Below are 15,114 nucleotides of genomic sequence, written 5' to 3'. Positions count from 1 at the left end.
ACACCATCCAAGACCACCATAGGGCTGGCTGAGTAGATGCTCTACAACTAGAATAAAAGAGGGGTATGTGGGATGATGCTGATGCCGGCGACCCAAAGACCACACTTTAAGAACTACAGCTCAGGCGACACAAAAGAACTATGGCTCAGGCGATACAACAGCGGCCTGGAACGTGCTCGGCGCAGTTCCCCCGGCGGTCTCCGGCTGAGGGGACGGCTCCACTGGCAGCCAAGCACGGACAGACGAGCCCCTATGAGACATGGGGTGGGAGACTCCGCGCTTGCTGACCTCTGAGTCCGTCAAGAATCTCAACGCCCCGGAAGCGGCCAGGTGCGCATGCTCGGCGACCGGCCACCGATGCAGACCCAAGGGCCGACGCAGCGACGCCAGACTGGCCCACCGCCATGCACCGGGTGCACCGGAGCTTCGCTGAGCCGCCGCCCGACGAGTTCTGCAGCAGCCATACTGGAGCTCTGGAAGGATGGCCAGGGGAATTGCTGAGGGGGGATTGACCGGCAGGAATTGGGATCGGGAAGACGGGGCCCCGCTGAGACCCGGGTGCGGGCGGGGTTGCGCGCCTCTGGGCTCGGGTGTGGTCACACGTCCCTGGGTCTAGGTGAGGCCACATGCCCCTGGGTCCAGGTGAGGCCGGACTCCGGGTCCGGGTGAGGCCAAGTGCCCCTGGACCCGGATGACGCTGGATCCCGTGCCCGGGCGAGGCCAAGCGCCCCTGGGTCTGGGAGAGCCCACACACCCCTGGGTCCAGGCGAGACCATGTGTCCCTGGATCCGGGTGAGGCTGCGTGCACATAGGCCCGGGTGAGCCCAAGTGGCCCTGGGTCTGGGAGTGGCCAAACGGTCCTGGGTCTGGGTGAGACCATGTGTCCCTGGATCCGGGTGAGGCCTCGTGCACCTAGGCCCGGGTGAGCCCAAGTGGCCCTGGGTCTGGGAGAGGCCAAGCGTCCCTGGGTCCGGGTGAGACCATGTGTCCCTGGATCCGGGTGAGGCCTCGCGCACCTAGGCCCGGGTGAGCCCAAGTGGCCCTGGGTCTGGGAGAGGCCAAGCGTCCCTGGGTCCGGGTGAGACCATGCGTCCCTGGATCTGGGTGAGGCCTCGTGCACCTAGGCCCGGGTGAGCCCAAGTGGCCCTGGGTCTGGGAGTGGCCAAACGTTCCTGGGTCTGGGTGAGACCATGTGTCCCTGGATCCGGGTGAGGCCTCGTGCACCTAGACCCGGGTGAGCCCAAGTGGCCCTGGGTCTGGGAGAGGCCAAGCGTCCCTGGGTCCGGGTGAGACCATGTGTCCCTGGATCCGGGTGAGGCCTCGTGCACCTAGGCCCGGGTGAGCCCAAGTGGCCCTGGGTCTGGGAGAGGCCAAGCGTCCCTGGGTCCGGGTGAGACCATGTGTCCCTGGATCCGGGTGAGGCCTCGTGCCCCTAGGCCCGGGTGAGCCCAAGTGGCCCTGGGTCTGGGAGTGGCCAAACGTTCCTGGGTCCGGGTGAGACCATGTGTCCCTGGATCCGGGTGAGGCCTCGTGCACCTAGGCCCGGGTGAGCCCAAGTGGCCCTGGGTCTGGGAGAGGCCAAGCGTCCCTGGGTCCGGGTGAGACCATGTGTCCCTGGATCCGGGTGAGGCCTCGTGCACCTAGGCCCGGGTGAGCCCAAGTGGCCCTGGGTCTGGGAGAGGCCAAGCGTCCCTGGGTCCGGGTGAGACCATGCGTCCCTGGATCTGGGTGAGGCCTCGTGCACCTAGGCCCGGGTGAGCCCAAGTGGCCCTGGGTCTGGGAGTGGCCAAACGTTCCTGGGTCTGGGTGAGACCATGTGTCCCTGGATCCGGGTGAGGCCTCGTGCACCTAGGCCCGGGTGAGCCCAAGTGGCCCTGGGTCTGGGAGAGGCCAAGCGTCCCTGGGTCCGGGCGAGACCATGTGTCCCTGGATCCGGGTGAGGCCTCGTGCACCTAGGCCCGGGTGAGCCCAAGTGGCCCTGGGTCTGGGAGAGGCCAAGCGTCCATGGGTCCGGGCGAGACCATGTGTCCCTGGATCCGGGTGAGGCCTCGTGCACCTAGGCCCGGGTGAGCCCAAGTGGCCCTGGGTCTGGGAGAGGCCAAGCATCCCTGGGTCCGGGTGAGACCATGTGTCCCAGGAACCGGGTGAGGCCTCGAGCACCTAGGCCCGGGTGAGCCCAAGTGGCCCTGGGTCTGGGAGAGGCCAAGCGTCCCTGGGTCCGGGTGAGACCATGCGTCCCTGGATCCGGATGAGGCCTCGTGCACCTAGGCCCGGGTGAGCCCAAGTGGCCCTGGGTCTGGGAGTGGCCAAACGTTCCTTGGTCTGGGTGAGACCATGTGTCCCTGGATCCGAGTGAGGCCTCGTGAACCCCGGCCCGGGTGAGGCCACGTGCCCCTGGGTCTGGGAGAGGCCAAGCGTCCTTGGGTCCAGGTGAGACCATGCGTCCCTGGATCCAGATGAGGCCTCGTGCACCTAGGCCCGGGTGAGCCCAAGTGGCCCTGGGTCTGGGAGAGGCCAAGCGTCCCTGGGTCCGGGAGAGACCATGTGTCCCTGGATCCAGGTGAGGCCTCGTGCAACTAAGCCCGGGTGAGGCCACGTGCCCCTGGGTCTGGGAGAGGCCAAGCGTCCTTGGGTACGGGTGAAGCCAGATCCTGGGTCCGGGTGAGGCCGTGCGCCCCTGGATCCATCCGGGTGAGGCTGGGTCCCAGGCCCGGGTGAGACCACGCGCCCCTTGGGTATGGGTGAGGCCACGTGCCCCTTAGTCCAGGTGACGCCGTGCCCCTGGGATCGGCCGAGACCAAACCAGAGGGAGTCAGACCTCCATTACCACCATTTGTCCACCATCCAGAGCTGAGGGGTCAGTGCTGACATGTACACATAAGGAACTACTGGACATCGAAATTGGGTCTCAAAAGAACTGTTGGTCCAGGGGGAAGCTCGCTACAGATTGATTCATTTGCCTGTCAGCATAAATATTATTGCTCGTCTCACATTCAGTTCTTATTAGTATATATCTAGTGACATTTGATCTCGTTCATCTAGAGGAAATGAGGAACAACATAGACTGAGGAACAAGAACAGAACCAGAAGCAAGGCGGCATCGATCGGACTATCGGGCCTCAGAGGGAGGATCGGGGAGGGTAGGGGGAGGGTGGGGGGAGGGGGAGAGTTCAACCAAAGGACCTGTATGCATGCATATAAGCCTATCCAACGGTTAAGTTCAACAGGGGATTGGGGCATGCGTGGGGAGAGGGGTGGGATGGGAATGGGGGGATGAGGACAAATATGTGACACCTTAATCAATAAAGAAATTAAAAAAATAAATAAATAAATAAATAAATAAATAAATAAATAAATAAATAAAAAAAAAAAAGAAAATTAAAATAAGGCCAAGCAGTTTGGACAGCTTGCAGCTAGCTTGTAAATAACAAGCCCTTATCTTCCCCAGCCTAGGACATATGAGAGCAAATGGTTAACGGCTCTCCAAAGACAGCCTAGAGGAATGAGGAAGGGGTAAGAAGGAAGAATGCAGTCTTATCTCATCCCATTTCCTAAACAGAGAAGCCAGCAGTCTCGGGACTTGGCAAGATAAAATTGCCAGGTGCTTCTCACAAATTCTGGGCAAGCCAAAACAAAGTAAAAAGGAGACCTTGAAAATTAGCCAAGATATTTGGCAAAGGAGTTTTAAAATCTATAGACAAAAAAGTATATAAGGCAAACCCTCCCCCGTCCCTCCCCCCCCCCCCCCCGCCCCGCAAATCCACACCCCACTAACTCCTGGGATTAGCCAAGAGAGCCCATCCGTGCGTTATGCAGAATGATAAATTTGCTTGCCTTGTTCCTTTAATAAATTTGTATGTCTTACTTTCTTAATAAATTCACTTTAACACAAAAAAAAAAAAAAAAAAAAAAAAAAAAGAAAGACAAAAATCACATGATCGTATCAATAGAAAAAGCATTCAACAAAATCCAACACCCATTTTTGATCAAAACTCTAAGCTAAGTTGGAATAGAGGAAGCATATCTCAACATTATAAAGGCCGTATATAACAAACCTACAGCAAATATCATACTCAATGAGCAAAAACTACAAACATTTCCTCTAAGAACAGGAACAAGACAGGGATGTCCACTTTCACCACTCTTATTCAACATAGTACTGGTAGTCCTAGCCACAGCAATCAGACAAGAAAAAAGAAATAAAAGGCATACAAACTAGAAAGGAGAAAGTAAAACTCTCATTATTCACAGGTGACATGATATTATTGTACATAAAAAACCCTAAAGACTCCACCAAAAAAAAATTTAGATTTAATAAATGAATTTGGAAATGTAGCAGAATACAAAATCAATACCTAAAAATTGATGGCTTTTTTACATGCCAATAATGAATTCTCAGAAAGAGAAACTAAACAAGCAATCCCATTTACCATTGCAATAAAAAAAAAAAAAGACAATTAAGAATAAACTTAACCAAGGAGGCAAAAGACCTGTGCTCAGAAAACTACAGGACATTGAAAAAAGAGATAGAAGAAGATATAAAAAAGTGTAAGAATATACCGTGTTCATGAATTGGTAGAATCAACATCATTAAAATGGCCATATTACCCAAGGCAATCTACAGATTCAATGAAATCCCTATTAAAATACCAATGGCATATTTCACAGAGCTAGAACAAATACTCTAAAAATTTATATGGAATCAAAAAAGACCCTGAATAGCTGCAGCAGTCTTGAGAAACAAAAACAAAGTTGGAGGAATCACAATACCAGATCTCAAGTTATACTACAAAGCCACCGTAACCAAAACAGCTTGATACTGGCACAAGAACAGACATATAGATCAATGGAACAGAACAGAGAACCCAGAAATCAATCCAAGCCTTTATGCTCAATTAATATTTGACAAAAGAGGCAAGAGCATACAATGGAGTTAAGACAGTCTCTTCAATAAATGGTGTTGGGAAAATTGGACAGATACATGCAAAAAAATGAAACTAGATCACCAATTTACACCATACCCAAGAATAAACTCACAATGGTTAAAAGACTTAAATGTACCGTGTTTTCCAGCGTGTAAGATGACTGGGCGTATAGAAGATTTTCCTGGGTTAAAAAGTCGTCTTATACACCGGAAAATACGGTAAGTCGTGAAACCATAAAAATCCTAAAAGAAACCATAGGCAACAAAATTTCAGACATCTCTCATAGCAATATGTTTACAGGTATATCTCCCAAAACAAAGGAAACTAAGGAGCAAATAAACAAATGGGACTACGTCAAAATAAAAAGCTTCTGCACAGCAAAAGAAACCATCAACAAAAGGAAAAGAGAGCCCACTGTATGGGAGAACATATTTGGCAATGATACATCTGATAAAGGGTTTATATCCAAAATATATAAGGAACTCATACAACTTTTAAAAAGGAAGACAAACAATCCAATTAAAAAATGGGCAAAGGACCTAAATAGACACTTCTCCAAAGTGGACATACAAATGGCCAAGAGACATATGAAAAAATGCTCAAAGACACTTATCATCCAAGAGATGCAAGTCAAAACAACAATGAGGTATCATCTCACACCTGTCAGAATGGTTACCATCAACAAATCAACAAATGACAAGTGCTGGTGAGGATGTGGAGAAAAGGGAACCCTAGTATATTGCTGGTGGGAATGCAGACTGGTGCAGCCATTATGGAAAACAGTATGGAATTTCCTCAAAAAATTAAATATGGAACTGCCATTTGACCCAGTGATCCCACATCTAGGGCTATATCCTAAGAAACCCAAAGCACCCATCAGAAAGAATGTTCATAGTAGCACAATTTACAATAGCTAAGATCTGGAAACAGCCCAAGTGCCCATCAGTAGATGAGTGGATAAGAAAGCTGTGGTACATTTATATCATGGAACTAGAGGCCCGATGCACAAAGATTCATGCAAGAATGTGCCTTCCTTCCCCTGGCTGCCAGCACCGCCTTTGCTCTGGCCGGAGCCGCCTTTCTGCCTTCCCACGCTGCCCAGAAGCCCGGAGCGGCTGGAGTGGTGTGGAACACCTGCATCGTCGCCATGGCGATGACACAAGCATCACGCCCCCAGCGTATGCAAATTAACCTGCTATCTTTGTTGGGTTAATTTGCATGCTCACTCTTGATTGGCTGGTGGGTGTCACAAAGGTATGGTCAATTAGCATGTTACTCTTTTGTTTTGTTTTCACATTTTTTAACTTTTTTTTAAAAATATATTTTATTGATTTTTTACAGAGAGGAAGAGAGAGGGATAGAGAGTTAGAAACATCGATGAGAGAGAAACATCTATCAGCTGCCTCCTGCACGCCCCCTACTGGGGATGTGCCCGCAACCAAGGTACATGCCCTTGACCGGAATTGAACCTGGGACCCTTGAGTCCGCAAGCCGACGCTCTATCCACTGAGCCAAACCGGTTTCGGCTGTTTTCACATTTTTTAATTGTTTAAAGTATTACATGTAGTAATACATATATCTCCTTTTTTTTCCCCATTGACCTTCTCCCAGCCTCCCCTACCCCCTGTCACATACCCTCATCCAACCTCCCTGCTGTCTTGTGTCCATTGGTTGTGCTTATATGCATGCATACAAGTCCTTTGGTTGATCTCTTTTCCCCCCTCCCCAACACTCCCCAGCCTTCCCGCTGTAATTTGACAGTCTGTTCGATGCTTTACTGCCTCTGTATCTATCTTTTTGTTCATCAGGTTATAATGTTCTTTATTTTCCTTAAATGAGTGAGATCATGTGGTATTTTTTCTTTCATTGCCTGGCTTATTTCACCTAACATACTGCTCTCCAGTTCCATCCATGCTGCTGCAAATGGTAAGAATTCCTTCTTTTTTATAGCAGCGTAGTATTCCATTGTGTAGCTGTACCATAGTTTTCTAATCCACTCATCTGCTAATGTGCATTTAGGCTGTTTCCAAATCTTAGCTATGGTGAATTGTGCTGCGATGAACATAGGGGTGCATATATCCTTTCTGATTGGTATTTCTAGTTTCTTGGGATATATTCCTAGAAGTGGGATTACTGGGTCAAATGGGAGTTCCATTTTTAGTTTTTTGAGGAAACTCCATACTGTTCTCCACAGTGGCTGCACCAGTCTGCATTCCCACCAGCAGTGCACGAGGGTTCCTTTTTCTCCACATCCTCACCAGCACTTGTCGTTTGATGATTTGTTGATGATAACCATTCTGACAGGTGTGAGATGGTACCGCATTGTCATTTTGATTTGCATCTCTCGGATAATTAGTGATTTTGAGCATGTTTTCATATGTCTCTTGGCCTTCCTTCTGTCTTCTTTTGAAAAGTGTCTATTTAGGTCCATTGTCCATTTTTTTATTGGATCGTTTATCTTCCTTTTATTAAGTTGTATGAGTTCCCTGTAAATGTTGGAGATTAAACCTTTATTGGTGATAACATTGGCAAATGTGTTCTCCCATGCAGTGGGCTTTCTTGTTTTGTTGATGGTTTCTTTTGCTGTGCAAAAGCTTTGTATTTTGATGTAGTCCCATTTGTTTATTTTCCCTTTAGTTTCCATTGCCCTAGGAGCAGTATCGGTGAAGAAATTGCTTCGGCATATGTCTGAGATTTCGCTGCCTGTGGATTCCTCTAGTATTTATATGGTTTCACGTCTTATGTTTAAGTTCTTTATCCATTTTGAGTTTATTTTTGTGTATGGTGTAAGTTGGTGGTCTAGTTTCATTTTTTTGCATTTATCTGTCCAATTTTCCCAACACCATTTATTGAAGAGACTGTCTTGACTCCATTGTATGTTCATGCCTCCTTTGTCAAATATTAATTGAGCATAGTGGTTTGGGTCGATATCTGGGTTCTCTATTCTGTTCCATTGGTCAATATGTCTGTTCTTGTGCCAGTGCCAGGCTGTTTTGAGAACAGTGGCTTTGTAATACAGCTTGAAATCTGGTATTGACATCCCACCTACTTTGTTCTTCTTTCTCAGGATTGCTGTGGCTATTCAGGGTCTTTTTTTATTCCAGATGAATTTTTGGAGAGTTCTTTCTAGGTCTGTGAAATATGCCGTTGGTATTTTAATGGGGGAGTGCATTGAATCTATAGATTGCTTTGGGTAGTATGGACATTTTAATGATGTTGATTCTACCAACCCATGAACATGGTATGTTCTTCCATCTGTTTATATCTTCCTCTATCTCTTTTTTCAGTGTCCTGTAGTTTTCCGCGTATAGGTCTTTTACCTCCTTAGTTAAGTTTATTCCTAGGTATCTTACTGTGCAGCAGTAAAAAAGAAGAATCTCTTATCCTTTGAGACAGCATGGAAGGACCTGGAGAGTATCATGCTAAATGAAATAAGTCAGTCAGAGAAAGATAAGTATCAGATGATCACACTCATATGTGGAATCTAAGTAACAAAATAAACTGATGAACAGAGTGGATCCAGAGACATGAAAGCATGGAACAGAGTGTGAAAACTCAGAGGGAAGGAGGGGGAGGGTGGGTGGGTGGGAGGTAATGAACCAAAGACCTTGTATGCATATATGCATCCCCCAGGGACACAGACAGTGGGGTGGTGAAGGCCTGTGGCGGAGGCAGGCTGGAGGGGGTCAATGGAGGGGAAAGGGGGATGTATGTAATACTTTCAATAATAATTATTTTTTAAAGAACTGGAGACAAAAAAGGGATGATTGTATTTCATTTTATGGTGTTATTTGAAGGTTTAAAGTAAATGTATTATGTCATACTATATAGTGTATGTATATATATGTATGTGTATGTATATCTATATATGTTATAGATAAGTATATCTGTACTTTCTTTTTTGTCCCATTGATCTTTCTGTAGCAACATCCCAATTAGTTTAATTATTTTGGTTTCATAATAAATGTAACTATTTAACATATAGGTTAAGCACATATTTAAACATATGACATATGTTGATTATTTAACATAAGTATGTTTTCTTTATTTTGCTTTCATGATGAAGGTTAACTGATAGGGTAAGGCCCATCTTCCTATTCATCTTTTTAAATGACTACTTCCCGCTCGGCCACCATGGCTCAGTGTTTGAGCGTCAACCCATGAACCAGGAGGTCACGGTTCGATTCCCAGTCAGGGCACATGCCCAGGTTGGGGGCTCGATCCCCAATAAGGGGCGTGCAGGAGGCAGCCAATCAATGATTCTCTCTCATCATTGATGTTGCTGTCTCACCCTCCCTCTCCCTTCCTCTCTAAAGCCTACCTCCTTCCCTGTGGCCATGCGTGGTAAGTAAAAGACGGCACCTGTTCTTTAATCGTCCTCCTTTCCGGAGGAGTCGCCTGGCCTCACGTGTAAGATCTGTGACTGCTTTGTTTCACATATCACGGCCGAAGTGAAGTGGCCCAGTTTTGAGGCCCCGGCTTTTCCACTTCCTGTCTCTGGGAGCGCTGGCTGCCAGGGAAGACACCCAGCCTTCACGTAGCTGTGCTGAGAGCCCGGCCTTCCAGGTCCCCCTGTCCAAGTGCCACCCCTGTGAGCCAAGTCAAGTTGGACCTGCAGCCCCGTCTGCCCGCTGAACACCACAGCGGCCTCAGTCTACACGCATGCAGGATTGCCCGCTGAGCCCTGCCGCAGCCCTGGCCCACGGTCACCAGGTCAGTTCCATGCAGTGGCAGTTGTCTTGAGCCACCATGAATTAGGGTGATCCGCTGCGCCGTGACGCATCACATGACAGGCAGTGACTCCCTGGGAGGGTAGACTCTCCTGCCCGTTGACCTCAAGTGAGAGTGTGACCTGCTTCGGCCAGGGTGTCCAAGCAGACAGGGCGCACGCGGGTCCGCACAGACGCCTAGCCACTGCTCCCTGCAGCTCCTTGGCCTTCCCTCCCGTGGGAATGGCCTGTTCTGACGGGGCTGCGCCTGCAGCCTGGGTCCTGCAGCATGAAGTCACATGGAGCAGAGTTGCAACTGACCCACAGGCAGCAGCATCGGTACCGAGTGAGCAAGAAGTCCCTCCTGCTGTTACAAGCCATGGAGATGAGGTACAGGTCCTCCGCGGCCACAGCCACTCCTGGGTGAGGCACTGCACGCCATTCCTCTCTCCCCTTTCACCGTTACTGGGAAAGCTCGTTTTCCACCATAATGCCCATGAAAGAACACCCAAACCCATAGGAAAGTTTTGTAAGAGCTTATTTGAGCCAAATTGCTGAGGACATGCCTGAAAGCAAGATCTCAAGGGATTGAGAAAATGCTCCGGAAAATGGCAGGTTTGCCGTTTCTTTTATGCATTAGAATCAAAGGGGATACCAAAAGAGAGTTACAGGAAATCCACTGGTGGCCGCTAAGGAGGCGCGGGGGGCGGCACGGGGCAGGGGTAGCCAAGCCGGGAAATCTAGGACTGAATGAACACAAAGCTAGGTGGAGGAACGCATGCTTCGCTCACATTGGCAGGCACAGCAGTTAGCTAACGTCCACAGCACACAGAGACGGCATTGGGCAGTGAGATGACGATGCGGGGTTCTGGGGTCGGTGCTGATGGTTTGCCCGCACCGGGTCTGGGGCAGACAGTTACTGTGACATCTCGAAGGCGTGTTCTCCTAGATCATGAGAACAGTGGCAGGGCTCACTTAAGGTAAAGACTGATCTTTGCCAAGGAAGCTATAGGCCTGGGACATGACCACCTGCCATGACCTGACCAGTTGGGGACGTTTATGTTCAGACCATTCTGCATTATTACTTTTGGCCACTGAGTTTGTGAGTCCTGCCATACAGGCCCCCCCGAGCTTGTCAGATGTAGTAAAAGGCCCCTTTTCCATTCACAATAGAGTGAAAATGTCACATATGTTTCTGGCATCCCCGACAGCTACAGGTATTCTTGTTCTGACCCGTGACAAGAAAAGGGTAGTCTTTGAGGGGGTGAAAATTTTCCTCAGTGATCAAAATAGAGGGACATAAAAGGAATTGTGTATCTCTAGCCACTCAGACACCCTTTCTACACTCTATCCTATGAGGACGCAATGGCTAGAGCTACAGCAGCCACCTTGAAACCATGAGTAAAAAATCCTGAGAATTAAAAGCCAAAATATACCAAGGAGTGGAAGGTAAATAAGATCTTGGATCCTTGCCCTAGATGGTTTTGGACTGAAGGTCCCAGGTTCGATTCTGGTCAAGGGCACGTACCTCAGTTGCAGGCTCGATCCCCGGCCCTGCAACCAATCAATATTTCTCTCTCTCAGTCTCTCCCCATCCTGTCCACTCTCTCTAAAAATCAATGGAAGAAGTATCCTCGTGTGAGGATTAACAACAACAGATAGATCTTGGATCCTTAAAATTGTTAGCCATTCAACAATTCTAAGACTGCCTACCACCAAAAAAATCTTATAATGTGAGATAATTATCTTAATTGTTTAAGCCACTGTTAGTTTGTAATTCTGTTATTTGTAGCAAACCAAACTAATTAGCATATAATTAGCTGTTGATTTTTACCTGCCCGATATATAGCCCTCTTCTTCTGGTAACAGCATTCTGGTTTTTCTTTAGGGAATCAGCACACCACACACACACACACACACACACACACACACACGCACACACACGCACGCACACACACAGATGATACATTTGATTCAAGTGAGATTGCACTCTCCAGTGTCTGGGGTGAACATGTGACCAGGCTGGCCAATCAGAATGGTGCATCCACCTGGCTGCAGTGAGGGGCTGAGGTTCACTTCTGGGAGCAAGGGCAGGACTGTGTGGAGAGCTCTCTTCATTGCGATTGCTGCTTGAGCATGAAACCAGCACAAAGAAAAGCAGAGCTGAGACAGAAAAAGACTCATTTCTGACGACGCCATGGAGCCTCGAGGACTCAAATTTTCCTGGTCTACCTTTGGACTTTTCTTCCAGGTATATGAACCAATAAAATTTTATTCTTCTATAAACTGGTTAACAGCGAAAGAAAATCCTATCATAGACCAGAGTTCTAGTTGACAGATAAGGCCCAGGGGCCTCCTCGGGAGTAAAGCAGGGGTGGGGATGGAGAGGGGAGGGGAAGGACAAGACACAGCAGCTCTGCCAGGTCGCTGCTGTTGGTACCTGCCTCTCACAGATCACAGGGCGCCTGCGAGCCGGACCTGCCGACTCAGTGACCAGAAGCAACAATACAGAATGGTCTGAGGGGCAAAGTGCCCTCCCCAAGGTTGTACGGAGAATCATTAAAAGGGCCCAGACACAGTCTCAGAGCTCCGAACCTCAAGTTATTTCTACTGAACCACACCCATTCTCAGGCAGGGCTATAGCAGGAGCCAGGGCTGCACATGGCCTGGTAAATATCGAGAGTTTTATTGGCGCTGGCTGGGTGGGGCTGAGGGCAACTTAGCTTCCTTCTATTTGAGAGTCGGGTTCAGAATTCTGACTGTCTTCCTGGTCAGCTAGGAAGAGCAATGGTCGCCACCATAGGTCCCCCCAGTGTCACCACTTGGGTCCTCTGCTCGCTCCTCTCCCTCGGGCTCCCTGCACACACTGTCTCAGTCAGTCACCTTGGCAACGAAAGGGGCTTGGTCCGGAGCTCTCATCTTCTCTCCAGGATATTTAGATGGCTTCTTCCAGAAAATGCCAGCTCAGCCCCAGCCCTTCCCAGCAGCTCTGGTGGAGCAAGTGGGACAGCTCCAGTGCCCCCCACAGCACTCTGGGCCCCTCTCCAGTGAGGATCCGGGGCCCAGACCCAGCGTCGCTGCACCCCGACATGGGCATGGCACAGTACCCTCCCCTGAGGACTCTGTCATCTCAGCCCAGCATGTGGGCAAGCTCAAGCCGGCCCACTCCTGCCCCAGCTCTCCAAGCTCACAGTCTTACCAGGTCTGGACACAAGTGTCAGCAGAAGACAGTTGCTTTCAGCATTTCCAGCTCCGTAGTACAGCGTCTGTCCAATAGCCCTGCCACTCATCCCGGGACCTGACCTGGGGAAGGGCCTCCATTTCCCTGGCCAAGCTCTACCGATCCCAGTCTGACCAGCAGGCAGCCTGAGGCCCAGGATGTCCAGCACCGAGGCTGCCTCCACAATGGTCCCACAGGACGCAGACTCCCAGGACCACTTCCTCACAGCTGCCCCAGCCAGCAGCTGCCCACGTGTGGGAAGCAGACCCCTCATGCACACTCGGTGACTTCCTGGGGGTAACACTGCAGCTTTAAATCACACTGACTCTTGCCCTTCTAGGGCAAAGGAAACTAAGGAGAAAATAAACAAATGGGACTACATCAAAATAAAAAGCTTCTGCACAGCAAAAGAAACCACCATCAAAATGAAAAGGGAGCCCACTGCATGGGAGAACATATTTGCCAATGATACGTCTGATAAGGGGTTAATATCCAAAATATATGAAGTACTCATACAACTTAGCAAAAGGAAAACAAACAACCCAATTTAAGAATGGGAAGAAGACCTAAATAGACATTTCTCCAAAGAGGACATACAAATGGCCAAGAGACATATGAAAAAAATGCTCATCGTTGCCGAGCTGGCATGGCTCAGTGGTTGAGCATCAACCTATGAACCAGGAGGTCGCAGTTCGATTCCCAGACAGGGCACATGCCCAGGTTGTGGCTCAATCCCCAGTGTGAGGGGTGCAGGAGGCAGCCTATCAATGATTTTCTCTCATCATTGATGTTTCTATCTCTCTGCCTTCCTCTCTGAAGTCAATAAATAAATAAATATATAAATATATTTTTTTTTAAATGTTCAAAGTTACTAAACATCAGAGAAATGCAAACTAAAACCACAATGAGATATCACTTCACACCTTTCAGAACGGCTACCATCAATAAATAAACAAACAAGTGCTGGCGAGAATGTGGAGAAAAGGGAACCCTCATGCACTGCTAGTGAAGAATGCAGATTGGTGCAGCCACCATGGAAAACAGCATGGAGTTGCCTCAAAAATTTAAAAATGGAACTGCCCTTTGACCCAGTGATCCCACTTCTGGGAATATATCCTGAAACCCCTGAAATACCAATCAGAAAAAATATATGCACCCCTATGTTCAGAGCAATGTTATTTACAATAGCCAAGATCTGGAAACAGCCCATCAGTAGATGAGTGGATAAAAAAGCTGTGGGACATTTACACAATGGGATACTCTGCAGCTGTAAAAAGGAGGTGTCTCTTACCCTTTGGGGCAGCCTGCATGGACCTGGAGACTATTATGCTAAGTGAAATAAGCCAAACTGAGAAAGACAAATATCACATGATCTCACTTATTTGTGGAATCTGATGAACAAAATGAATTGACCAACAAAATAAGACCTGAAGCATGGAGGCATGGAACAGACTGACATACCTCGGTGTGGAAATGGGGGGACAATAAGATATAAACCAAAGCACTTATACACTTACTAGAGGCCCATTGCATGAATCCGTGCACCCGTGGGGTCCCTCGGCCTGGACTGCAGCCATCGGGCCGAAACCGGCAGTCCAATGCCACCTGCCACTCCTGCCTACTGCTCCCGCTCATCCCGGCCCTGCTATGCCTGCCTCGGGCTTGCGCCCAGTCAGTCCCGAATGGGAGAGGCTTGCATGCCGCAGCGGCACTCGCCAGCCATGAGCCCTGAGTCTGGCGCCCATTAGTCAGCTGAGCAGTGCTCCCACTGTGGGAGCGCACTGACCACCAAGGGGCAGCTCCTGCATTGAGTGTCTGCCCCCTGGTGTCCAGTGCATGTCATAACAACCGGTCGACAGGTCGTTCGGTTGCTTAGGCTTTTTTTAAATATATATATATTTTATTGATGTTTTTACAGGGAGGAAGAGAGAGGGAGAGAGAGCTAGAAACATCGATGAGAGAGAAACATCGATCAGCTGCCTCCTGCACAACCCCCCACTGGGGATGTGCCCTCAACCAAGGTACATGCCCTTGAATGGAATCGAACCTGGGACCCTTGAGTCCGCAGGCCAACACTCTATCCACTGAGCCAAACCGGTCAGGGCTAGGCTTTTATGTATAGAGATATGCATAGCACATGGACAGGGCAATAGGGTGGTAAAAGCCTGGGGGTGGGGTGGGGAGGGAAATGGGAGACATCTGTAATACTATCAACAATTTAAAAAATATTTATTAAAAGAACAAAAATGAATAAATAAAT

This window comes from Eptesicus fuscus, chromosome 4 (assembly GCF_027574615.1).
Source record: "Eptesicus fuscus isolate TK198812 chromosome 4, DD_ASM_mEF_20220401, whole genome shotgun sequence".
Classification (NCBI taxonomy): domain Eukaryota; kingdom Metazoa; phylum Chordata; class Mammalia; order Chiroptera; family Vespertilionidae; genus Eptesicus; species Eptesicus fuscus.
This window is presented reverse-complemented; position numbering follows the sequence as displayed.